The sequence below is a fragment of the Ovis aries genome, chromosome 1 (genome assembly GCF_016772045.2).
Source record: "Ovis aries strain OAR_USU_Benz2616 breed Rambouillet chromosome 1, ARS-UI_Ramb_v3.0, whole genome shotgun sequence".
Lineage (NCBI taxonomy): Eukaryota > Metazoa > Chordata > Mammalia > Artiodactyla > Bovidae > Ovis > Ovis aries.
This window is the reverse complement of record NC_056054.1, coordinates 99457007-99484560: the sequence shown is the minus strand read 5'-3', so window position 1 is coordinate 99484560 and position 27554 is coordinate 99457007. Positions and strand designations below refer to the sequence as shown.

The 27554-nt window shown below is 42.6% G+C and overlaps 1 long non-coding RNA gene across 3 annotated transcripts in view; it reads right to left on the bottom strand.

Moving 5' to 3' along the window:
• Window positions 1-212: 212 nt before the first annotated feature.
• Window positions 213-27554, bottom strand: part of LOC121820199 (uncharacterized) — a 46806-nt gene continuing 19464 nt past the window's right edge. For all 3 annotated transcript variants that reach the window (XR_009600087.1, XR_006060650.2, XR_009600088.1), the window contains exons 3-4: window positions 7257-7485; window positions 213-7142 (exon numbers count right to left, since the gene is read on the bottom strand). This is a non-coding gene — a long non-coding RNA (uncharacterized LOC121820199). The remainder of the gene's footprint in view (window positions 7143-7256; window positions 7486-27554) is intronic.

Below are 27554 nucleotides of genomic sequence, written 5' to 3'. Positions count from 1 at the left end.
GATCAAGAAAAAGATTTTGTAAATGAAAATCCACCGTTAGTCTAAATTGTTACTCTCTCCAACTCCCTAGTTCTCTGACCTCTTGACTCAGATTGAAAGAGTTTCTGTGATTAGATCAGTCCATCTGGATAATCTCCCCATTTCAAGATCAACTGTGCTACATCTACAGAAGTACCTTTTCCCAGGTAACATAATTATGCAAATAGCAACCATAAGAAACCAGGAGTGGTTATACTAGTATCAGACAAAATAGGAGACTTTACAATGATAAGGTGTTACCAGAGATAAACAGTGATGTTTTATAATGATAAAAGGGTTAATCCATCAGGAAGATAGAACAGCTTTAAACATAGTATATATAACAGAGTCCCATAATACGTGAAGCAACAACTGACAGACTGACAGAGTCAAAGGGAGAAATAGACAATTCCATAATAATTACTGGAGACTTCAACACCACACTTTGACTAGTGGATAGAACAATCAGTCAGAAGAATAACAAGCAGACATAAGAATTAAACAACATGACCTTACAATCAAACAACATGACCTTACAGGCACTTGTAGACACTCCACCCAACAAGAGTGGAAACTATACACTAAGCCATAAAAAAAGCTGAAATACATTTAAAAGGACTGAAGTCATATACAATTTGGGACACACCAAAACTGGTCTAGAACAAGGGTGACAAGGGGGTTGCGTAGTTTGTCTTCCTTCCTTCACTTTGTCATGAATGTTCAGGGGCTCCTATGGAGGTGGCAGTGGTAAGACATGTGTTCAGTTCGTTTCAGTCACTCAGTTGGGTCCGACTCTTTGTGACCCCATGAATCACAGCACGCCAGGCCTCCCTGTCCATCACCAACTCCTGGAGTTCACTCAGACTCACGTCCATCGAGTCAGTGATGCCATCCAGCCATCTCATCCTCTGTCGTTCCCTTCTCCTCCTGCCCCCAATCCCTCCCAGCATCAGGATCTTTTCCAATGAGTCAACTCTTCACATGAGGTGGCCAAAGTACTGGAGTTTCAGCTTTAGCATCATTCCTTCCAAAGAAATCCCAGGGCTGATCTCCTTCAGAATGGACTCGTTGGATCTCCTTGCAGTCCAGAGTCTTCTCCAACACCACAGTTCAAAAGCATCAATTCTTCTGTGCTCAGCTTTCTTCACAGTCCAACTCTCACATCCATATATGACCAGTGGAAAAACCATAGCCTTGACTAGATGAACCTTTATTGCCAAAGTAATGTCTATGCTTTTCAATATACTATCTAGGTTGGTCATAACTTTTCTTCCAAAGAGTAAGCGTCTTTTAATTTCATGGCTATAGTCACCATCTGCAGTGACTTTGGAGCCCCAAAAAATAAAGTCTGACACTGTTTCCACTGTTTCCCATCTATTTCCCATGAAGTGATGGGACCGGATGCCACGATCTTCGTTTTCTGAATGTTGAGCTTTAAGCCAACTTTTTCACTCTCCTCTTTCACTTTCATCAAGAGGCTTTTTAGTTCCTCTTCACTTTCTGCCATAAGGGTGGTGTCATCTGCATATCTGAGGTTATTGATATTTCTCCTGGCAATCTTGATTCTAGCTTGTGCTTCTTCCAGCCCAGCGTTTCTCATGATGTACTCTGCATAGAAGTTAAATAAGCACAGTGACAATATACAGCTTTGACATATTCCTTTTCCTATTTGGAACCAGTCTGTTGTTCCATGTCCAGTTCTAACTGTTGCTTCCTGACCTGTATATAGGTTTCTCAAGAGGCAGGTCAGGTGGTCTGGTATTCCCATCTCTCTCAGAATTTTCCACAGTTTATTGTGATCCACACAGTCAAAGGCTTTGGCATAGTCAATAAAGCAGAAATAGATGTTGTTCTGGAACTCTCTTGCTTTTTTTGATGATCGAGGGGATGTTGGCAATTTGATCTCTTGTTCCTCTGCCTTTTCTAAAACCAGCTTGAACATCTGGAAGTTCACGGTTCACATATTGCTGAAGCCTGGCTTGGAGTATTTTGAGCATTACTTTACTAGCATGTGAGATGAGTGCAATTGTAAGGTAGTTTGAGCATTGTTTGGCATTGCCTTTCTTTGGGATTGGAATGAAAACTGACCTCTTCCAGTCCTGTGGCCACTGCTGAGTTTTTCAAATTTGCTGGCATATTGCGTGCAGCATTTTCACAGCATCATCCTTCAGGATTTGAAATAGCTCAACTACAATTCCCTCACCTCCACTAGCTTTGTTCGTAGTGATGCTTTCTAAGGCCTACTTAACTTCACATTCCAGGATGTCTGGCTCTAGATGAGTGATCACATCATCATGATTATCTGGGTTGTGAAGATCTTTTTGTACAGTTCTTCTGTGTATTCTTGCCACCTCTTCTTAATATCTTCTGCTTCTGTTAGGTCCATACCATTTCTGTCCTTTATCGAGCCCATTTTTGCATGAAATGTTCCCTTGGTATCTCTCATTTTCTTGAGGAGATCTCTAGTCTTTCCCATTCTGTTGGTTTCCTCTATTTCTTTGTATTGACCACTGAGGAAGGCTTTCTTATCTCTTCTTGCTATTCTTTGGAACTCTGCATTCAGATGCTTATACCTTTCCTTTTCTCCTTTGCTTTTGGCTTCTCTTCTTTTCACAGCTATTTGTAAGGCCTCCCCCAGACAGCCATTTTTCTTTTTTTTTATTTCTTTTCTATGGGGATGGTCTTGATCCCTGTCTCCTGTACAGTGTCACGAACCTTATTCCATAGTTCATCAGGCACTCTATCTATCAGATCTAGGCCCTTAAATCTATTTCTCACTTCCACTGTATAATCATTAGGGATTTGATTTAGGTCATACCTGAATGGTCTAGTGGTTTTCCTTACTTTCTTCAATTTAAGTCTGAATTTGGCAATAAGGAGCTCATGATCTGAGCCACAGTCAGCTCCCTGTCTTGTTTTTGCTGACTGTATAGAGCTTCTCCATCTTTGGCTGCAAAGAATATAATCAATCTGATTTCAGTGTTGACCATCTGGTGATGTCCATGTGTAGAGTCTTTTCTTGTGTTGTTGGAAGAGGGTGTTTGCTATGACCAGTGCGTTCTCTTGGCAAAATTCTGTTAGCCTTTGCCCTGCTTCATTCCATATTCCAAGGCCAAATTTGCCTGTTACTCCAGGTGTTTCTTGACTTCCTACTTTTGCATTCCAGTCCCCTATAATGAAAAGGACATCTTTTTTAGGTGTTAGTTCTAAAAGGTCATGTAGGTCTTCATAGAACCGTTCAACTTCAGCTTCTTCAGCGTTACTGGTTGGGGCATAGACTTGGATTACTGTGATATTGAATGGTTTCTCTGTCATTTTTGAGATTGCATCCAAGTATTGCATTTCAGACTGTTTTGTTGACCATGATGGCTACTCCATTTCTTCTAAGGGATTCCTGCCCGCACTAGTAGATATAATGGTCATCTGAGTTTAATTCACCCATTCCAGTCCATTTTAGTTCGCTGATTCCTAGAACGTCGACGTTCACCCTTGCCATCTCTTGCTTGACCACTTCCAATTTGCCTTGATTCATAGACCTAACATTCCAGGTTCCTATGCAATATTGCCCTTTACAGCATTGGACCTTACTTCTATCACCAGTCACATCCACAGCTGGGTGTTGTTTTTGCTTTGGCTCCATCCTTTCATTCTTTCTGGAGTTATTTCTCCACCGATCTCCAGTAGCATATTGGGCACCTACCGACCTGGGGAGTTCCTCTTTCAGTATCGTATTGTTAGGTAGGTAGAAGAGGGGAAAGGAGTCCAAAATGGCGGTGGCTAAAAAACAAGGAAGGTCCGAGGACCAGAGTGAAGACTTCAGGAAGAACAAACAGCACTCCTGGCTAAGCCCAATTTGCATAGGGCAGGTCCAGGTGGAGGAAAAAACATATAAAAGGAGGAGCCAAAGCGCTTTCTCTCTCTCTTTCTCTTTGGTGTGCGTGCGCTCTTTCTCTCTCTCTCCTTCTCCCTCCCCCACGCACTCCTCCACTCTGTTCTCTTCAAGTCTTTGGGTTGGCATGCCCTCACGCTTCGAGGATGGATTCTCCTGCTATCTTCTAAATAAAATAGAGCTGTAACACTGATTTGCCTAAGAGCTATAACACGGTTTGTCCAAGACCCAAGAGCTGTGATGCGCTGAGGGCTTTAATGTCCGTCTCTCCAAATCTTTGTTGTGACAAAACAACGAACCGAGGAACATACACTCGCGTGACACTATCATTTTGCCTTTTCATGCTGTTCATGGGGTTCTCAAGGCAAGAATACTGAAGTGGTTTGCCATTCCCTTCTCCAGTGGACCACATTCTGTCAGACCTCTCCACCACGACCCGCCCATCTTGGGTGGCCCCACACGGAGTGGCTTAGTTTCATTGAGTTAGAGAAGGCTGTGGTCCTAGAATGATTAGATTGACTAGTTTTCTGTGATTATGGTTTCAGTGTGTCTGCCCTCTTGCAACACCTACCTACTTACTTGGGTTTCTCTTATCTTGGATGTGGGGTATCTCTTCATGGCTGCTCCAGCAAAGCGCAGCTGCTGCTCTTTACCTTGGATGAGGGGTATCTCCTCACTGCAGCCCCTCCTGACCTTGAACGTGGAGTAGCTCCTCTAGGCCCTCCTGCACCTGTGCAGCCACCGCTCCTTGGACGTGGGGTTGCTCCCATGGGGAAAAGCTAGGCAAATACATATTTCAGGGAAGTTGCCCTAATCTCAGGCTTCCAAAACCAGGGAGGAATTGATATGTAGGAAGTAAGCTGAGGTCAGGGGATGACTTACTGTCTTGTTTGTCTGTGCCTCTCTTTAAAACCTCAGCTTTTTAAGGAAAAAAAAAAAAAAACACACCTCTGCTTCTATGTCACTAAATCCAACTGCACTGGAGTGTTGTAGGTTACCACCAACAACCACAGACCTTAATGTTTACTATGACCTTGATGTTTACTAAACCACCATAGACCTTGATGTTTACTAAACATACATCTTGATGTTTACTTTGTCTGAGAAGGCAAATACATGTCAGTAGCTTTGGGTCAACACAAACTATTAATCAAAGTTCTATGAAAACTACTCTAGACATAAGGAATAACACTTGCTTGCAAGTCATACCAAATTAGGGGGCCACTACAGATGTTCAGGGAAACATACAAAAACTATGTCAGTGACTCTGACAAGTTGGAAAGAAGTCCTGTGGTCCTAGGATGACATTCATGAGTGACAAGCACAAAATCTTATATACAGATTAAAACACAAAGCAACCCACAGGAGAAGAGGAGGATGGGGCTGAGGCAAGGAGGTCAAACCTGATTTCAAGTCTAATGAGAAGCCTATATGCTTCCCCGGCAAGAGGAAAGAAGCCTCCATAACACTGGTTTACAGCAAGAACATAATTAAGACAGTCTGGGGACTTCTCTAGTGGTCCAGTGGTTAAGAATCTACCTTGCAATGTACGGGACAAAGGTTCCACCCTTGGTGGGGGAACTGAGATTCCACATGCCGTGGAGCAACTGAGGCAGCAAGCCACAGCTAGAGAATTGATGCAATGCTGCAACCAAATAATAAAAGAGGCGCAATTTGCTCAGTAGTCCTTGTAAATTAAATTGTTACCTAAAAGCAAATTCACGTGCTCAACACACAATGAGGCCAAACAATACCAAAACATTGGAGTCTGGAACAGAGAAAAGTTCATTGTAGGGCCATGCAAGGAGATGGATGGTTTGTGCCTTAAAAACACAGAATTCACCCAAAGATTTTGGCAAAGCCTTTTTATAGGAATAGTGATGGAGGGATGTGGTTAGTTGTTGCAAACTTCTTGGTGTCAGAGAATTTGTTCTTTAGTTCAGGTCATGATCAGGTAACAATGTTCCTGTGAATCTCTTCCAAACGAATGTTATTCTCTGTTTTTACAAGAAAGGGCAGGATTCCAAAACACAGCTTTCATCCTCTAAGGTCTTGGTTTTGGTTAAGAGAAAGCAGATTTCTGTTGGCGGCTTGCACAGGGCAAGGTCCCCAGACCATTCCCAGCAGTCATCGCTGAGGGAGCCAGTGCCCAACCTACTGACCCTCAGGCTTCTCAGGTCCCCCAAATGGGGGTGGGATGGGAGGTGGGAGTCACGAAGACTGTGACCCAGGCAGACTGACACTACTATTAGGTCGCAGAGACAGGGATGTGTGGGGTGGGGGTGCAGGGGAATTCACTGCTGCCTCAAGGCCTGGGCCCAGTCAGCAGGCAGCCTTGGTGAGGGCCCTGGAGCCCTACAAGACACAGTCCCCCAGCCTGTTCTCTGGGCCCCCAGCTTACCCGCTGCCCCAAGACCAGGTGAGTTGGAAGGCCCCAGGGAGAAGGCTGGGATCCGCTTCTTACCTCACTTTCCACCTGATGACCGCCACTCCACCTACTGTTGGCTGAGTCACTCACTGATGAAAGCTCACTGACAGTTTCTCTCTTGTGGACAGGGCCCACTGCGGCATGGACCAAGGGCTAAGCAGAACTACTGAAGGTCCCGCAGTAACCGGTGCTGCTAACAGGGTGTGGGGTAATGGCTCACAGCAACAGCCTGTGCTAAGGGCCGCACTCGGCCAGGCTGCATTACAGTCACTGTATTATACTCAGGATTTTTTCCCTTACAATATTAAAATGGTGTGAAAAAACTAGAGAAACAAAGAACATCAAGAATATCTAAAAGTTTTCCATTTTTCTATAAGAAAAGTATCTTCATGACAGTCCTTTAACAATGAAAGAATTGGAAAAACCTCAGTTCCTTCATGTTTTCTATGCTTGCAAGAGTAAACAATACAAAGCAGGTTTAAATTTTAGAAAGAGATAGTTCTGTGGTATCAGTACAAGGGTACACAAATACAGAGAGTGGCTGCTGAGGGAATGTCCCCATCAGTGGCGACCTTCAGAACAGACCAGGTGGCCTTTAGTATCAGTTTGGCCTAGTCCCCTGGAAGACAGGAGCTCCCGAGATTCCATGACACCCCCTTCAGTTCTGTTATTGCAGCTCCACGTGGTTACCTGGCATGCTGGGTCCTCTCTCTGGCACTCTTGTCAGAGCCTGACCTCTGAGCTTTGGCTTCTTGTGCCTTGTTTTTGCAGTTGAGGATTCTCAGAGTTGTGGAATGCTGACAAAGTCTAGACTAAAAGTAAGTAATAAATTACATCTATATTCCTTATAAACCTGTTAAAAGACATTTCTTCACTTAATGAAAACTTATTAAGGTATAATTTACATACTATAATACTCACCCAGTATCATTGTATGCTTCAATGATTTCAGTAATTTACCAGGCAGTACATCCATCACCATAATTCGTTCATTTGTCTCTAATTTCTTATTTCTTTGGGTTTCTTCTCCCCAGGCTCTGGCTCTGCTTCTTCCACCCTAAGCTTTAGCATGGCAGTGTCTCTTACCACTTTCTCTGGTCTGAGGACAGAAATGGGCATCCTGGAAACCAACCAGTGCTTGAGCTCCCAGCTGGAAAAAAGGAAACAGGACTTTCAAAAACTCACAGAGAAAGTCCTCATGTCCCAAGCTACTGTTTACTCCCTGGCTAACCAGTTGCAATAATACAGTAAGTCCTCAGGGTCACAGTCACCATAGTGATAAAAGATTGTCCATCTTTCCCCAAAGAAACTAAACAAGCTCCAGCCTTTCTTTTCCCTCCTTCATCAAAATAATCTCTTCCTTACCACACTCCTAGAAAGGTAGAAACAGGTGGTTTATCCCCACTTTGCAGAGGATGGAGACACTGAGGCACGAAGGAGTAAAGTTTGCCGTGAGAGTATAGGAGGAATAGAGGCAAAGGTCTCATTCAGGAAGTAAACTTTCTTTTCTCTCCCAGGAATACATTTCAGATTTTATAAACATATAATATAATATCAGATTCTATAAACATATAATATCATTGTTGGCTTAAATGTCTTAGGATTAATTCAAATTTTTGCAGCTCATCCATTTGCAAAGCACTGTGCTAGCTGCATGAGGGGAGAATGAAGTGATAGGATATCCTGCCTATCTTAAAGGAGCTTAAAGCTGTCTGCTCCCAACTGAACCATAGAAATCGGAAATGAGAACACCAGTAGCAGACAACAAGGGAAGTCCTGATGTCTGGAGCAAGATCCTTTCCCCGTATATCTTCAAAGAAGACATTCCTCACACTCTTGTAAGATTGAGGTATTTCCTGGAACTCAGAGGCTCCTTAACACCTTTGCTGTCTCTCCCTGAATATGAATATGAATTAGACAGCAAGCAAGTCCAAGATCTGGACTTTGAGACACACAGCCCAAATGAAAATGAGGCCAAGTGGAGGAGACCTCCAGTCCCAGGAATGGGCCAGGTCAGTGAAGAAACTAGCACTTCATGCTCCACAGTCAACCTTCACATTTGAAAACCCACTGGAGCATCTCAAGCCTGTTCAAGATTGAGAGGACGGGTGGAGCTGTCATGACTGAGGAATGAGGGAATGAGAGAATAAGAGGGACAGGGATAAAAGGGGAGGATTCTTAGTGACACTGAAGTTGTTTGCTTTCAATTTTTTATGATTATTTTTCAATAAACCAATGGGGGATAAAATTTTCTATCCAACTTACTGACATGGACTAAAAAGTTAAAATTAGCTCTCGGCCCTAGCACCATCTTTTGATAAACCTCTGCACCATGTGAGCAAAGTGGAGGAAGAAGCAAATGGTCAGGCTGAAGCACTAAGAAGAAAGATGAGGCAGAGGTCCAAGTGAATTTGTACACCCATGGAAGCTACAGAAGCAGAAACAAGGGAAGCAAGCACCAGAGTTGCTGGTACAAATTGTGGACTGCATGCCTACTATCTAGAACTTGTCTCAATGGATCTGGAACATCTAGGACCATTCTGATTGCCTCAGCTATCTTTGAGAGACCCACCTTACTCGTATCAAAGCTGCCCCGTTTGGTCGTTTGCCCTGGACCTGTGATACTACGGACTAGTTCTCTTCTCAGCTGTGGCTGAATGTAATATCTACAATAAGTCATCTATTGTTTTACATGAAGAAAAAAAAGTTTAAATTAAAGCCTACTTATCAAAGAAGTTAAATGGCAAGCATTGGGGTATGGGAATGTAAGGAGATTCTTTCTTTACATCTTTTATTGTAATCGTAATACAGCTTCTTTGAAATTAGAGAAGGAAGGATACCATCCAACATCTTCATGTAAAGATAGCACAGTGTAGGGATTAAGAGCCTGTGTCCTGATGCCAGACTTCTGGGTTCAAATACATGTTGCTCATCTTCTCCGTGCCTCAGTTTCCTCATCTGTAATGGTAACAGGAGTAGTATCTACCTCCTCAGGGAGTGGTGATGATTACAGAATGATGACTACTAGAATAGGGCCTTGGCAAACACAGTGCATTAGTCCTCCTTCCAACCTAACACGACACCCTTAGCGTTTGAGCATATGTCTTTCAGGCTTTTTTCTCTTCACGTGCACTTTTCCACAGAAGTATCCAAGTAAACTTTAAAAACTTTGAAATATTAAGGGAATCACTGAAGCTCAGCATGGGGTAACTATCAGCCTACAGTCCTCAGAGCCTTCCCAAACACACAGGGAATTCCTACTGTGTGCCCAGGCTCATATTTTCCTTAAGAGGCTGCAAGGCTTGGTAAAGTGGCCCAAGATTGGGAGTCACACTCAGAGTATGTGAATTCTGACTTTGCTTCATTCCGGTTGAATTATCTTGAGTTATTTTACCCTCTATGAGGTTCTTTCTCCCCAGCTCTAATTTGGGGGGAATCAAATGCTAGTAGCTGGGAGGCTGAGAAATCAGATGTGGGATTCCCTGCGTGGAGCCTGGTACCCAGGTGATATCTATCCTGGGGTGGCCCCTCCTCATCCCTTGAAGGCTGGACCAAAGCAGCAGGGCCAGCTTCCCCTGAGACAGTGTCTCTGTTTCCCCAGAGTGTGAAGAGTACAAGGACCTCATTGAATCTGTGCTGGAGGAGAAAGTGCCCTTTGAGGAAGGGGAGCTGGCAGAGAAGAGGAGACTGGCTACATGGCTTGGGTAAGGAGGAAGCTGTGTGGGAAAGTGTGTCAAGTGGGGAAGCCCCAGGCGATAGAATAAAGAGAAAACAGAAGGGCAGAAATGTACACACAGGCACAGAGCTAGACAAAGACAGCCTGCGAAGCTGTGGGAACTGATGGGGGACTAGTTAGGTCCCTGGATTCTCCCTGAAGTAATATACGAATAAAATGGAGTCACATGCCTGGGTTGGAACACCAGTAATGTAGCTTCTAGCTGTGACCTTGGGCAAATGAACTCATCTCAGTTACCTCAGCAATCTCATCTGTAAAATGGGAACACCAACAGTATTTACTTCAGAGGGTTATGAAGATTAAATGCACAATGACCAGTGGTTAGAACCATCTCACACACATGTGAAGCTCTCAACAAATATTTGCTTAATTATAATACTTATTCTTGCTTTTTTTAATAGGTGTGGTGATTGTCATCTTTTTTTAATATTAGATTTCATTTATATTGTAGAGCACATTCGAGGGCAAAGTATTTCTACACAACCGCAAATCACATTTGGAAAATAAGCTATGAATCACGGGCTATTGTTTCAGCTATGCAGTCCCGACTCAAGGAATCCATGGTGGCAAAACAGTCTTGGCTCCTGAGAGGGGCTTCCTGATGGTGGCTGCCCCAGGTTATCCTGTCTCAGGCCTGGGCCTCTGTAAGACTAGGCCTCTGGGGAGTGGCAGCAGGGGACTGGGAGGACTCTGCTCTTGACAAGCCTGAAACTTGGCCATGGCTGGGAAAGTACACTCCTAATTTCCAACATTCTCAAGTGCCTTTCTTGATGATAATGTTTCTCTGGCACATTTGATTTTTTTTTTTCTAAGTGTCAGACTATGAGGAGTGTTAGCTGGTAGGGCCATTGACTAGATAGATAACTGAGCAGCTATGCTTAGAAAATGAATTATTAATTTGAAAGGACCAGCATTGCCCATCCTTGGAGAGTTTCAAATAAAAGGTATTAATAGATTGTGGCATTCAAGACATCTTTTAACCTTGGTTGAAGTAAAATCTGAGCAGCTCAAATGTGAAAGAGTCACTAAAGCAGAGATACTTGATTGAAGGAAGCCTAGGTCTGGAGATCCTCTTTCTCCCTAGTCTCTGCCTTCATCTCCTCTGACACTTTATAGCAACTCTAAGGAATAGAGACTCAGACATGAATTTGAGCAAACTTAGTAGAGGACAGAGGAGCCTGGTGGGCTATAGTCCATGAGGTCTCAAAGAGTCAGACAGGATACAGTGACTGAACAACAACAAGGAACAGAGTTCGAAAGACAATCTGTAGAAGATCATTTACTTGTGAGGCAATTCAGGCATCAGATAGGTTAGATGACTGTCAATGTTGAGTCTCGCATTAGGATTACGTGGTTCTAAATATTAACTGATTGCCTACTCTGGTGTGCATGCTGTACTGGGTACTGTAAGTTGGGTCATACGGCACTTTCTTTAGCCACACAGAGCTCACATTCTAGTTGGATATCTATGAGAAATATTGGTACCATAATTACAAAATTATGAAATCCCACAGAGTGATGCAATTATTAGTCAGAATTTTAATTACTCTTAAAGGCCTCCTTACTAATATGGTTTATCTTCATGTCATTCAAAACAATGCTGTTCATCTTGACAAACACTGATTTTTCTTTTCATCCTTTCAATTAATACCAGATGTACCTGTCCAACACTTCTGTACCTGGCTTCCCCCCTCCCTAGAGTTTCATAGATTCACTCTTTATTGGTGACTTTAAAATAGAAAAGAGGGAATTAAAGTGCAGAAAGGCGAAGATGGTGCATGCTCAGTTGTGTGCGACTCATTGTGATCCCCATGGACTGTAGCTTGCTAGGATCCTCTGTTTTTTCTTTTTTTTTGATAGTTTTGCTTTCTTTTTTTTTTTTTTTTAGTTTTTTATTTTTTAAATTTAATATCTTTAATTCTTACATGCGTTCCCAAACATGAACCCCCTCCCACCTCCCTCCCCATAGGATCCTCTGTCCACTGAATTTTCCTTGCAAGAATACTGGAATGGGTTGTCATTTCCTCCTCTAGGGGATCTTCTTGACCCAAGGATCAAACCTACATCTCCGGCATTGGCAGGCAGGTTGTTTAACACTGAGCTATCTAGGAAGCCCCACAGTAAGGAAAAACAAATGGTCAAACACCAGCTATTTAAATCAAGCAGGGTCTCCTGAAAGAAGAGAAACTTCAGAGATGGGGCAGCCCGCCTCTTCATCTAGTCCTGTAGCTCTCCTTGTGATTCTTTGAAATAGCTGTCTTTGAAGTGAATGCCTCAGGAAGCAGTAATAATATCACTCACTTGGGTTACAATTTTAAAAGAAGAAGACTGTCAGGTGCTTACACTACACCTGCTGTTCAGCTTGTATTCTGGGGACCATGACAGTCTCCACAGACTGGCTGGGGGCGAGTACAGTAGAGCATACATGGGGCTGGAGGCCGCATTGTTACAACTGCCTCCTTCATCACAACTTTTGGAGCCCTCCTGGAATAATTCTCCCAGAGCATTCTGAACAAACATATAGAGTATTATGTCTCTGGTCAGATAGGCCCTTGTATCTGTAAAACATGAAATGGGCCTTGCTCAATTTCCCACCAGCTCTATTTTTGGTTCACAGAAAATCACCATGATAAGAAGGGTGAAGACAGACAGGAGTCCCTGGCAGCCAGGTAACTCTGAGTGATGAAAGGGCTGGTAATGGAGCGGTGAAACCTAGAGAGGAGTCCTGAAGCAAGAGACCCAGAGGCCAAAGGTCCCAGATCCAGGAGAAACCAGAAGCTGCTGATTGTCCCTATTTCATTCATTCATCATACAGTGATGTGTCCTTTAACCCATGTTATCTGTTCTCACTGAAGTTCTTGTATTAGTCACCATTTATTAGTAATTCCTCAAGTTTACTCAATTGGAGTCATTCTGAACTAAAGGTAAACTGAACAGAGAATCTAGTCTCTATTTTCTAAAAACCTAGTTAAAAACCAAAGTGAGATGCTTGCCTTATTTTCCTGCACATTTGTTCTAATATATGTTGGGAGATGTTTCATAGTCCAGTTCACTTCAGTCGCTCAGTCATGTCCAGACTATTTGCCACCCCATGAATCGCAGCACACCAGGCCTCCCTGTCCATCACCAACTCCTGGAGTTTGCCCAGACTCATATCTATCGAGTCGGTGATGCCATCCAACCATCTCATCCTCTGTCATCCTCTTCTTCTCCTGCCTTCAATCTTTCCCAGCATCAGGGTCTTTTCCAATGAGTCAGTTCTTTGCATCAGGTGGCCAAACTGTGGAATTTCAGCTTCAGCATCAGTCCTTCCAGTGAGTATTCAGGAGTGATTTCCTTTAGGATTGACTGGTTTGATCTCCTTGCAGTCCAAGGTAAAGTCAATCATCAAATATTTAAAGAGAGAGAGAGACCTAAAAGCTACAAGAGCCCTAGGAGGTTATTCTGTCAGGAGACAGTATTCGATGGACCCTTTCATATACTATTGCATAAAATTTGTTCACAGCATTTTAATGTCAGTATTATAGGTCTCTGAGTGTCCTATGTGTCAGAGTATATTTTAGAGGTGACATTGAGTCTACTTCCTCCATGAGGTTAGTCCACTGAACACATATTGCTCTCTCTCCTACCCCAACTGTGGGCACACTGAAACACCAATCAGAAGTGAATTGTTATGTTGGTTTTTTTTTCCTCTTTGAGACGATGACCCCTTTGGTTTCTGGTGTCTCCTCCATGAGCTTCAGGTGAGCACCAGCTGTCAGGCTGTGGTTTCAGTTTGCCTTATTTTCATCTCCTGTCTTGTCTGCTTCCTTCTCCATCCCCAACTCAAGCTCAGCATGGGGCTCCAGGAAGAAGAAGCGAATGAAGTCCTAGAGGACCCACTAGATGAAAAGTATCTGATGCATTCCAGTCAGCACGACTCCCACAAGCCTCCCAGCAGCAATGCCTGTGTGTGTGATGTGCAGGACGCCAGTTCTGCTGTGGACAGAGCCAGTGAGTACTCGCAATATAAAAAGAATAACCCCCAACAAATAGAAGACTGAATAATAAAGCTCTGGTAGCTGCTACCTGCTAACCACTTCTGTCTAGGTTAATGGAGATCACCTATGCAGGCAGAACATAAGAACTAACCTTGAAAAAGTGATTAGGCTGAACACAGTTCTGGGACCAAGTTTCAAGTAACAGTCCCTAGTGGATCTGTTCATTTGCATTCTTCCTGGTCTACACCTCACCTCCCTTCCTCTGTCCCTCTCTGGCAAATGCAAGCTGAGGAACCCCTAGTAAACGAGACTGCAGAGAGTAAACGGACCATGAAAAACTCTCTGCCACCCTTCAGCACATGTACAGAATCTGTCTAATAAACTTCCTTCTTTAAGATGAAGCATCTTAGCTTTCCTGAAATGTTCTTGCTAATTACATCTTCTGAACAACGTCTTGGCCTTTTCAAGTTTCAAAGACCGAGAACAGTCCTGCCCATATTCAAAGTCCACTTATCATGGTTCCTGTGTTCAAGTATCAGTGTCCACCCTCCCTTGGGTGGCTTCTCTCTCATTAAGGTTCCATCTCAGTATTAAAATGTCTGGTTGTATCTCTAGGCCAAGCTGGGATCTTGGCGGTTCAGTTCAGTCGCTCAGTCGCATCCGACTCTTTGCGACCCCATGAACCGCAGCACGCCAGGCCTCCCTGTCCATCACCAAATCCCAGAGTTCACTCAGACTCCTGTCCATTGAGTCGGTGATGCCATCCAACCATCTCATCCTCTGTCATCCCCTTCTTCTCCTGCCCTCAGTCTTTCCCAGCATCAGGGCCTTTTCAAATGAGTCAACTCTTCACATCAGGTGGCCAAAGTATCAGAGTTTCAGCTTCAACATCAGTCCTTCCAGTGAACACCCAGGACTGATCTCCTTTAGGATGGACTGGTTGGATCTCCTTGCAGTCCAAGGGACTCTCAAGAGTCTTCTCCAACATCACAGTTCAAAAGCATCAGTTCTTTGGCACTCAGCTTTCTTCACAGTCCAACTCTCACATCCATATATGACCACAGGAAAAACCATAGCCTTGACTACACAGACCTTTGTTGGTGAAGTAATGTCTCTGCTTTTTAATATGCTGTCTAGGTTAGTCATAACTTTCCTTCCAAGGAGTAAGCGTCTTTTAATTTCATGGCTGCAATCACCACCTGCAGGGATTTTGGAGCCCCCCAAGATAAAGCCTGTCACTGTTTCCACTGTCTCCCCATCTATTTCCCATGAAGTGATGGGACCAGATGCCATGATCTTTGTTTTCTGAATGTTGAGCTTTAAGCCCACTTTTTCACTCTCCTCTTTCACTTTCATCAAGAGGCTTTTGAGTTCCTCTTCACTTTCTGCCATAAGGGTGGTGTCATCTGCATATCTGAGGTTACTGATAGTTCTCCTGGCAATCTTGATTCCAGCTTGTGCTTCTTCTAGCCCAGCATTTCTCATGATGTACTCTGCATAGAAGTTAAATAAGCAGGGTGACAATATACAGCCTTGACATACTCCTTTTCCTGTTTGGAACCAGTCTGTTGTTCCATGTCCAGTTCTAATTGTTGCTTCCTGACCTGCATACAGGTTTTCTCAAGAGACAGGTCAGGTGGTCTGGTATTCCCATCTCTTTCAGAATTTTCCACAGTTTATTGTGATCCACACAGTCAAAGGCTTTGGCATAGTCAATAAAGCAGAAAGATGTTTTTCTGGAACTCTCTTGCTTTTTCAATGATCCAGCGGATGTTGGCAAGTTGATCTCTGGTTCCTCTGCCTTTTCTAAAACCAGCTTGAACATCTGGAAGTTCACGGTTCACATATTGCTGAAGCCTCATTTGGAGAATTTTGAGCATTACTTTACTAACGTGTGAGATGAGCGCAATTGTGCGGTAGTTTGAGCATTCTTTGGCATTGCCTTTCTTTGGGATTGAAATGAACACTGATCTTGGCAACCCTTGTGTAAATGACATGGGTTCCCATTCTTTGTGCAACACAAGATGTGGTGGGGTTATTTTTGTTTGTTTATGGGTTTAGTTTCAGTGAAGTATTCTAATCTAAACCAACAACCAACATATCTGCTGGAGAAATGGCTGATACTAGCAGCAATGTCACTAGAATGTCCCTTTCCAAAAAACCCACCCAAACTCCTCCACGAGTAAGACCCCCAGGGTTAGCAGACTCATGGGTGTGTGTGCACAGATGAAGACCTCAACATTCATCTTCTTTTCCCTATGTGACTGATTTTTCTTTGGAGACAAAAGTTTGAATTGTTAGAGGACAATAGGTTTTATATTCTCTTCCAGGAAGAAGAAAGAGACTATCTTAAGTTGCTCACTGTTAACTGAGTTTTTCATAGTGATATAAACAGTGTCAGGTATTGTCTTTTTGCCAGTGATGGGTATAAATATGCCTTTTGTTACTCAGTCCATTCCGTTACAAAGACATCTTCATTTGCTGCTTCCCATTTCACCCTGAGGTGAAGAGGAAAGTCTTTGCCATCTCTTGAAGATGTTCAGTCATAAATCAGGTGGGAGAGGCATTTAGTAGAGAGGAATTTCTTACTAGTACTCACAGTCATATGGAAAGGGGGCCGCTCCTTTCCCAGTGCTAGACAAGCCCTATTCTGAAGAGGACTTCAATCCTTTCCCACCTTGTATCAACCCCCCTTAGACTTCCCAGATCCTTAAGTAGGAGGTGACCCTGTGGAGTGAGCTTAGCCCTGGGCCACGCTTTGTTTGAAAGCCTAAGGGCTCTTACAGAAGGTTACCTGGTGTTTTCTGATGAGAAGAGGAAGTTGGCAGAAGACTGGTGAAAGTCAGTGATCTTGCTGAAAGGCCCTGGCCACTCCATTACTGATAAAGACTCTCCATCTTCTACCTCATCCCACATCCTGAGAGAATGGCTGCAGCAGATGAGATCCAGAACTACTATATACTTTGTGCTCTTCTCCTCTTGTATGATCATCATTCAGCAGAACTCAGGTTGCTGAGCTCCTCTTGCAGCAGAGTGAGGGTCTCCCCTCTGCCCTCCCTTTTGTCTTGGTTAATTTTCATGGGCCCCATGGTTGCTCTTGTGCTGACATCCTCTTCTTGGATTGCACACACACAGTGGTCATCATTCCACAGTCTTGTGCTGGGACAGTGACCTGGCCCCTTCCCACACCAAAGCAGCAGCCTTTTTTAATGGGAAAGTCTCCCTTTCTAATTGCAGCTGTTAGGTGTTATAATATGTATGTGTGTTTGGGCATTTATAAAGGGCCATGTGAATGTTAAGGTTCTGCCCCCATCACACTCAAGTCCCCACCCTTGAGCCCCTGGTTTTGTTCTGGGCTGAGGCGGAAGCACAGGACAAGGAAATACAGAGAGCATCCTCTGAAGGAAATGTGTGTAACTTGACTAAACAGTAATTTCCTGGAACAAGATGCACTTCTTACTTCTACAGGCAAATCTTGGAATCCACTGCAAAGCTATACAATGAAAACACAGGCATCAGGGAAGAAAATCAGAGCCTTCCACCTCACCTGAGTCATATTCCAGAGATAAGCAGTCAAAACCCACAGGGAGACCACTTTCAGATTTGCTCTCTTTTCTTGCCGCATCTGACTATCAAAACAAAAGATGTGGAGACCAACACTATTACACAATTCATAATTCTTATAGTTTTCTCTATCTAGAAAGATGCTCCCTCTACAGATTTCCAAACTCCAGGCTCCAGGAATGAGCTCTAGGAAACCCACCATTTAGTTGCAAAATTCACCCTATTATTGAAGCCTGAATTCCAGGCTCAGGTTTCTCAATTTACAGGTCATGTGATTTTAGGTACTTCTTAATCTCTTGACCTACTGTTTCTCGATGGGCAAAGGAAGTGTACCTGAATGTATATAGGTTCTGGTACCTATTCCAAACACTCTCCTCCAACAACACAAGAGAAGACTCTACACATGGACATCACCAGATGGTCAACACTGAAATCAGACTGATTATAGTCTTTGCAGCCAAAGATGGAGAAGTTCTACACAGTCAGCAAATGTGAATGGGAGCTGACTGTGGCTCAGATCATGAACTCCTCATTGCCAAATTCAGACTTAAATTGAAGAAAGAGGGGAAAACCACTAGACCATTCAGGTGTGATGTAAATCAAATCCCTTATGATTATACAGTGGAAGTGAGAAATAGATTTAAGGGCCTAGATCTGATAGATAGAGTGCCTGATAAACTATGGAATGGGGTTCATGACGTTGTACAGGAGACAGGGATCAAGACCTTCCCATGGAAAAGAAATTTTAAAAAGCAAAATGGCTGTCTGGGGGAGGCCTTACAAATAGCTGTGAAAAGAAGAGAAGCAAAAAGCAAAGGAGAAAAGGAAAGGTATAAGCATCTGAATGCAGAGTTCCAAAGAATAGCAAGAAGAGATAAGAAAACCTTCCTCAGTGATCAATGCAAAGAAATAGAGGAAAACAACAGAATGGGAAAGACTAGAGATCTCTTCAAGAAAATGAGAGATACCAAGGGAACATTTCATGCAAAGATGGGCTCGATAAAGGACAGAAATGGTATAGACCTAACAGAAGCAGAAGATATTACGAAAAAGTGGCAGAAATACACAGAAGAACTGTATAAAAAAGAGCTCCACGACCCAGATAATCACAATGGTGTGATCACTCACCCAGAGCCAGACATCCTGGAATGTGAAGTCAAGTGGGCCTTAGAAAGTATCACTACGAACAAAGCTAGTGGAGGTGATGGAATTCTAGTTGAGCTATTTTAAATCCTAAAAGATGATGCTGTGAAAATGCTGCACTCAATATGCCAGCAAATTTGGAAAACTCAGCAGCGGCCACAGGACTGGAAAAGGTCAGTTTTCATTCCAATCCCAAAGAAAGGCAATGCCAAAGAATGCTCAAACTACCGCACAATTGCACTCATCTCACATGCTAGTAAAGTAATGCTCAAAATTCTCCAAGCCAGGCTTCAGCAATGCGTGGACCATGAACTTCCTGATGTTCAAGCTGGTTTTAGAAAAGGCAGAGGAACCAGAGATCAAATTGCCAACATTTCCTGGATCATCGAAAAAGCAAGAGAGTTCCAGAAAAACATCTATTTCTGCTTTATTGACTATGCCAAAACCTTTGACTGTGTGGATCACAATAAACTGTGGAAAATTCTGAAAGAGATGGGAATACCAGACCACCTGACCTGCTTCTTGAGAAACCTGTATGCAGGTCAGGAAGCAACAATTAGAACTGGACATGGAACAACAGACTGGTTCCAAATAGGAAAAGGAGTACATCAAGGTTGTATATTGTCACCCTGCTTATTTAACTTCTATGCAGAGTACATCATGAGAAATGCTGGGCTGGAAGAAGCACAAGCTGGAATCAAGATTGCCAGGAGAACTATCAGTAACCTCAGATATGCAGATGACACCACCCTTATGGCAGAAAATGAAGAGGAACTCAAAAGCCTCTTGATGAAAGTGAAAGAGGAGAGTCAAAAGTTACTTAAAGCTCAACATTCAGAAAATGAAGATCATGGCATCTGGTCCCATCACTTCATGGGAAATAGATGGGGAAACAGTGGAAACAGTGTCAGACTTTATTTTGGGGGGCTCCAAAATCACTGCAGATGGTGACTACAGCCATGAAATTAGAAAGACGCTTACTCCTTAGAAGAAAAGTTATGACCAACCTAGATATCATATTAAAAAGCAGAGATATTACTTTGCTAACAAAGGTCCATTTAGTCAAGACTATGGTTTTTCCTGTGGTCATGTATGGATGTTGGAGTTGGACTGTGAAGAAAGTCAAGCACCAAAGAATTGATGCTTTTGAACTGTGGTGTTGGAGAAGACTGTTGAGAGTCCCATGGACTGCAAGGAGACTCAATCAGTGCATCCTAAGGTAGATTAGTCCTGGGTGTTCATTGGAAGTACTGATCCTAAAGATGAAACTCCAATACTCTGGCCACCTCATGTGAACAGTTGACTCACTGGCAAAGACCCTGATGCTGGGAGGGATTGGGGGTAGGAGGAGAAGGGGACGACAGAAGATGAGATGGTTGGATGGCATCACCGACTCGATGGATATGAGTTTGAGTGAACTCTGGCAGTTGGTGATGGTCAGGGAGGCCTGGCATGCTGTGAATCATGGGGTCTCAAACAGTCAGACACAACTGAGTGAATGAACTGAACTGACCTATTCCAAGGTGGTAAGGGAGATTTCCCATTCCACAGGTTAAAGGTTAAGTGTTAAGTCCTACAAGACTGCTATATAGCCTTATACTCTCCTCATTTCTGAGGTCAATTGAAAACCCAGGATATTACCTGTACTACTGACTGACTGGCTAAAAATTGGAATCTATCACTACCCTCTTCTCAATAATACTTTCCTTTCCTAGAGTTGTTTCTCAAGAATTCAGTGAGACATTGTAGTTACTACATTACCATTTTATTATAAAAGGATATGTCGGGGGAGTGTGTTATTTCCTCGGTTCTGTCTCACTGCAGGAAAGATTTGAAACAGCTGACCAGTGTTACAGCTTGGTTACAGCACAGTTTTATTTGGCAAGCAAAGAATAATACACCCTCAAGGCATGAGGGTGGGCTGACCCCAAAGGAGAGGCCTCAATCTGTCTTGGCTTCCTCCTTTTATAAGTTTTGTCTCCTCCCTCCTGAGCCTGCCCTATGTAAATCGGGCTAGCCAAGAAGGGGGTAAGTTTTTTTCCCCTGAAGTTCTCAGTCCTGTCCACGGATTTTCTTTTGTTCCACTTTCGAGGGCTTTTTTCCTTTCTTTGTCTTTTAGCCACAGCCATTTTGGACTCCATTTTCCCTATTCTAACTACATAATAGGATATAACTCAGGAACAGCAAATGGATGAGATGCACAGGGCAGGGCATGAGAAAAATTGTGGAGCTTCCATGCCCTCTTGGAGAGATCCACTCTCCTAGCACCTCCACGTGGTCACCAACTTGGAGATTTTTCACAACCCTAAAAACCTTTGAGACTTCATTACACTGGCCTCACTGATGAAACCATTGGCCATAGTGACTGAACTCAATCTCCATCCCCTCTCCCCATCCATAGGTCAGGGGCTGGGACAGGAAGCTCCAACCCTTTAATCACAAGATGGACCTTCCTGGCAACAAGCCCCTAGCATTACTTGCTTCCAAATATTGCTTCATTAACATAACACAATAACCTTTATCTTCTATCACTTAGGAAATTCCAAGGCTTTTGGGCATTCTGAGTCAGAAATAGAGATGAAGACCAAATAAATATACATTTCTCATTATAAATCACAATATACAGATGCTGTGAAAGTGCTGCACTCAATAGGCCAGCAAATTTGGAAAACTCAGCAGTGGCCACAGGACTGGAAAAGGTCAGTTTTCATTCCAATCCCAAAGAAAGGCAATGCCAAAGAATGCTCAAACTACCGCACAATTGCACTCATCTCACACGCTAGTAAAGTAATGCTCAAAATTCTCCAAGCCAGGCTTCAGCAGTACGTGGACCATGAACTTTCAGATGTTCAAGCTGGTTTTAGAAAAGGCAGAGGAACCAGAGATCAACTTGCCAACATCCGCTGGATCATGGAAAAAGCAAGAGAGTTCCAGAAAAACATCTATTTCTGCTTTATAGACTATGCCAAAGCCTTGACTGTGTGGATCACAATAAACTGTGGAAAATTCTGAAAGAGATGGGAATACCAGACCACCTGACCTGCCTCTTGAGAAATCTGTATGCAGGTCAGGAAGCAACAATTAGAACTGGACATGGAACAACAGACTGGTTTCAAATAGGAAAAGAATTACGTCAAGGCTGTATATTGTCACCCTGCTTATTTAACTTCTATGCAGAGTACATCATGAGAGACGCTGGCCTGGAAGAAACACAAGCTGGAATCGAGATTGCCGGGAGAAATATCAATAACCTCAGATATGCAGATGACACCACCCTTATGGCAGAAAGTGAAGAGGAACTCAAAAGCCTCTTGATGAAAGTGAAAGAGGAGAGTGAAAAAGTTGGCTTAAAGCTCAACATTCAGAAAACGAAGATCATGGCATCTGGTCCCATCACTTCATGGGAAATAGATGGGGAAACAGTGGAAACAGTGTCAGACTTTATTTTTGGGGGGGCTCCAAAATCACTGCAGATGGCGATTGCAGCCATGAAATTACAAGACGCTTACTCCTTGGAAGAAAAGTTATGACCAAACTAGATAGCATATTCAAAAGCAGAGACATTACTTTGCTGACTAAGGTCCGTCTAGTCAAAGCTATGGTTTTTCCTGTGGTCATGTATGGATGTGAGAGTTGGACTGTGAAGAAGGCTGAGTGCTGAAGAATTGATGCTTTTGAACTGTGGTGTTGGAGAAGACTGTTGAGAGTCCCTTGGACTGCAAGGAGATCCAACCAGTCCATTCTGAAGGAGATCAGCCCTGGGATTTCTTTGGAAGGAATGATGCTAAAGCTGAAACTCCAGTACTTGGGCCACCTCATGGGAAGAGTTGACTCATTGGAAAAGACTCTGATGCTGGGAGGGATTGGGGGCAGGAGGAGAAGGGGACGACAGAGGATGAGATGGCTGGATGGCATCACTGACTCGATGGACATGAGTCTGAGTGAACTCTGGGAGTTGGTGATGGACAGGGAGGCCTGGCGTGCTGCAATTCATGGGGTCGCAAAGAGTCGGACATGACTGAGCAACTGAACTGAACTGATACAGATAGTGTCTGCTGACTCTCCTGGTTTCACATTCTAGGACTGTTCCCTTGACACCACCCTCCTATTTAAAAGGGATAGGGCATGGAGTTATGAGCCAGATTTCTATTCAAAATAGCCTCTCTTTCCTAGAAGAGGCTGTTTCTGAATGTGCATGCTTAAAGCTAGGCACCTCTCTCCTGAGAGATGTGAAAGGCCTTCATTTTTCTCTACAAGAGTAGAATGGAGAGTAAACTGATGCTGAGGAGAAGGAAATAGGGATCTGACTAACCCACCTGCAGCAGCTTTGAGCAAGGCCCTCAGTGTTTTGGGGCAGTGGAGTCCTATGCTCCTACGGTATATTTCAGAGGACTTTCCCTCTCATCTGCTAGCACAGCTTTCTCTTTCCAGATTGTAGCTGATCTCCACAGCTTATCATGTAATGGATTCAGGTGGCACATGGCCTCTTTCCTCTTTAATTCTCACTGCAACCTCAGTTAGGTATAAGCAGAATCTGATAGAAAATCCTGTTTTTGTTTTTGTTTTCTGTTTCTATAAAAACTAATGCTGAAACTATGAAAAGTTCTGTTTTATTTCAACAAAGCTTAGTCACAAACATTTCCCCAACTGATGAGAAAAACAATGAAACATCAAAATCCAAATCTGAAAGGAAGAGCAAGATTTCACCCAGCTCAGATTTTTACTCCAAACAGATAGTTCGATTGCAGAAAACACAGCCCTTCAGCCTACAAATATGACAACTGCTCAGGGGACATCAGTGCCTAGAGTCACAGATAATCTTGAAAAACCCTAATCTCTCTTCCTCTCCATCTCCCTTCTGTGGATAACTGGAGTCATCAGCAGCTGGAAGACAATGGCAAGGACTTGGGTGAACAATAAGTCAGAACAATGTCACTACAAACCATTCATCAGCTCTTTAGCCCATGTCCCTTTTCCTGGGAGGTTGAGGGTTTAGAACAATCCTAGAATAAAGTTTATTTCATATATATTATGTTGGCTATCATCTTTTTGTATTAATCAAAATTATAAAGCTTTCTTTCTTCTACGTAAAACAGAGAACTCAAACATTAATGTGCCCACTATATTTACGACCCAGAGTGATAGAAACTAAGTTTCAATGCATCATTTCATTCCAAAATTAAGTGTTATTGAGCACTTAATATTACACAGAAAAATTCACTGTGTCTCACCATCTGGGAACCAAGATACTCAGGCAAAAAGTTCTGCACCCATGTTGGGCATCTGCAAGCAGGGCAGCAGTCTCTTACATATCCACCCAATGGGGGACCCAAGGACACAATGATAGACTCTCTGCCAGAGAAGGATCCTGAGGAACTACTGCTTACTGTTGTACTTCTGATATACTCTAGCGAAAGTTCCATCCTAGAGGTCTGTGTCTAGGACCCATGAGAGAAATCTAACATACCTAGATAGAACTGGAAGCTCAGTGGTAAAGAATCCGCCTACCACTGCAGGAGATAGGGGTTTGATCCCTGGGTCAGGAAGATCCCCTGGAGAAGTAAATGGCAACCCGCTCCAATATTCTTACCTAGAAAATCCCATGGAGAGAAGGAGCCTGGCAGGTGACAGTCTATGGGGTGGCAAAAGAGTCAGACATGACTGAGCTACTAAACAACAACAACCATCTGCCTGTCTTTCTATCAAACATAAAACCAGGACATTTCATCCAGAAACTCTGAAAGGTATAAAGTAGCATTCAATTCATCAGCTTTCTAGGTTAGAAGGTTGATTCATGTAAGGGGGACAAATCCTGGGTGGCAGGAAAGGATCCTTTAGATAGGTTTCTAAAGCACACCTATGACTTACATTTTCTTACGCATGTGGGTGGCATTGAGCACTGTCACCTCATTTTGAAAGGGAGAGACCACTGAAGGCCAATTTTTAGTCCAGGACTGAGCTCTTCACAACCTCTTGTGTTTACAATCATCCCCCCCCACCCCCGCCCCGCTACAATTATGTACTTTGAAATTTTTCATACCTATGGAAAATTTGAAAGAATCATACAATGAACCTCTCTTCTGTTCATCTAAATACAACAGTTAACATTCATTTGTTCCTTTTCTCGGTCTGCATTCACCCCCCCAACACATTCATATTGCTTTAATAAATGCAGATAAAAGCCCACTTCCAAATACTTTAGAATGTATTTCTTGGTATTAAGGACATCATTTATTAATACCAGGAAATATAAGCACAATACAATTCAGTTGTCAAACCTTAGGACATTAATACTAACTCAATAATATTATCTAATATGTGCTTCAGGTATAAATTTTCCCAATGTTTAAAAATGTCATATCTATATAGATATATACATGGGTATGTATATAAATATAGATGCATTTAATATATGCATCTGTATTATGTATATATATGAGTGAGAGATTAAGAATAAGGGGTGTGTACTGCTATCTCCCCCATTCCAATTAAAGTTTGCAAATTGCACTTTGGTTCTTATTACCTGGAACTTTCTTCTGATTTCTTTGCTTTTGTTGTTTCTGATGGTATTGAATTTCTGGAGAGGACAGGCTAATTATCTTGTTTAGTGTCCTACATTCTGATCAAACTGAACATTTTTGGAAAGATTCAGCACATAGTATTTCGCTTCTTACTGCATCTTGTCAGGAAGCAAGTTGTGAAAGAACAAAGCAGCTAAATATTGTAACATCTTACGTCAAAAACATTAACAGAAATGCAGAGTCTCCCAGAAAAGTTGGTCTGTGCTTTGGCTGCAGTAACCTTGGCTCCAATCTCAAAGCGCTGCGTCTGGCATCTATCCGGACATGGAGTGACACATCTTTCAGTTTGCTTTTCATCTCAGCACCAAATGTGACCCTTGTTTGCGGTCAAAGCAGGAAAATCTGCAGCAAACAAACCTTGAGCTAGGCTACTGGGAACCTTGGACACGCCCCATGCTCAGAAACCACCCCCCCTCAAAAGTGAACTGGCTCTCTCAAGGAGTCTTGTCTGCAGCTTCCATTGATGAAATGGTGCCGACACAGCCATGTTTTCTAGTTGAGGTATTTACAATATTAGTGGGCTTCTGACGAGGAAGGAGGATGAGCTAAGTGTGTTTAAAATATGCAAATCAAAACCCTTACACCTGTCAGAATGAGTATTATCAAAAAGTCCACAAATTACAAAGGTAGGTGAGAAGGTGGAGAAAAGGGAACCATTGTACACTACTAGTGAAAATGTAAATTGATGCAACTATTGTAGAAACAGTGTGGAAGTTCCTCAACTAAAAATAGAACTACCATATAATCCAGCAATTCCACTCCTGGGCATAATCCAAAGAAGATGAAAACACTGGTTCTAAAAGATATACATACATCTCAATATTCAAAGCAGCATTATTTTACAATTGTTAAGATATAGAAGCAATTCACGTCACTCAACAGATAAATGTACACACACACACACACACACACACGTCACTATGGAATAGCTCTCAGCCTTAAAAAAGAATGAAGTTTTGCCATTTCCTGGGTCTGAAGGGTATTATGCTTAGAGAACAAAGTCAGAGAGCTATATGAGACAGATACTGTATATTATCACTTATATGAGAAATCTAAACAATGAGATGAATGAATATGACCGAAACAGACTCATATTTGGAAAATGAACTAATGGTTAGCAGATGTGGCACGGAAGGCAGAAGGAGCAAAATAGAGATAGAGAATAAAGAAGTACACGCTAGTATATAAAATAAATAAGCTACAACTATATGTTGTGTAGCACAGGGATTATAGCCAATATTTTAAAGTTTTAAGTGGAGTATAATCTATTAAACTATGGGATCACGGGACTTCCCTGGTGGTCCAGTGGTTGAGATTTCACCTTCTAATGTAGGGGGGTGCGGGTTCAATAGCTCCTGCCAGGAGGCTAAGATCCCTTTGTTTTGTGGCCAAAAAAACAAAATACAAAAACCAGAAGCTATATGGTTACAAATTTGATAAAGGCTTTAATGATGATCCACATTTTTAAAAAGTCTTTAAAAACATTTAAAAAGTATTAAATCATTATGTTGTGCACTTGAAACTAGTATAATATGTAGTTCAACTACACGTCAATAAAAGTAATATAAGTTCAGGGGGACTTTCCCAGTGGCCCAGTGGTTAAGAATACACCTTGCAATGTAGGAAACTCAGGTTCAGTCCTTGGTCAGGGAATTAAGATCCCAAATGCTGCAGAGCAAATAAGATCGTGCACTCTGGAGCCCATGCATCACTAGAGAGTCCATGGGTCACAAGGAAATAGCCCACTTGATGCAGCAAAGATCCTGTGTGCCACAACTAAGACCTGCCACCAACAAATAAGTAAGTAAATACATCTTAAAATAAAAAAGCTTAAAAATAATGTAAAATCACTAGGATCAACAACATCATCTTCTTTATCTTCTGGATTATTTACTGACAACCACTGGCCTATTTTTTTTTTCACTTTTGTCTTGCATCTTCTAGAACTTCGTGTAAACAGAAGCAGAGTATATGTATTCCTTTGTGTCCAGCTTTTTTGCACCATGTCTCTAAATTTTATCCATACTGTTGAGTATATCAGATACCCATTCCTTTTTTTGTTGTTCAGTGATATTCTTTTGCTTGGATATACCAAGTTTCCTTACCCTTCACCTGATAATGGACATTCCAGTTTTTCCAGTCCTGGTTGTTATGAATAAATTTGCTTTGAACATTCTTTACACAGGAGATTTTGTGCATATATGTTTCCCCTTCT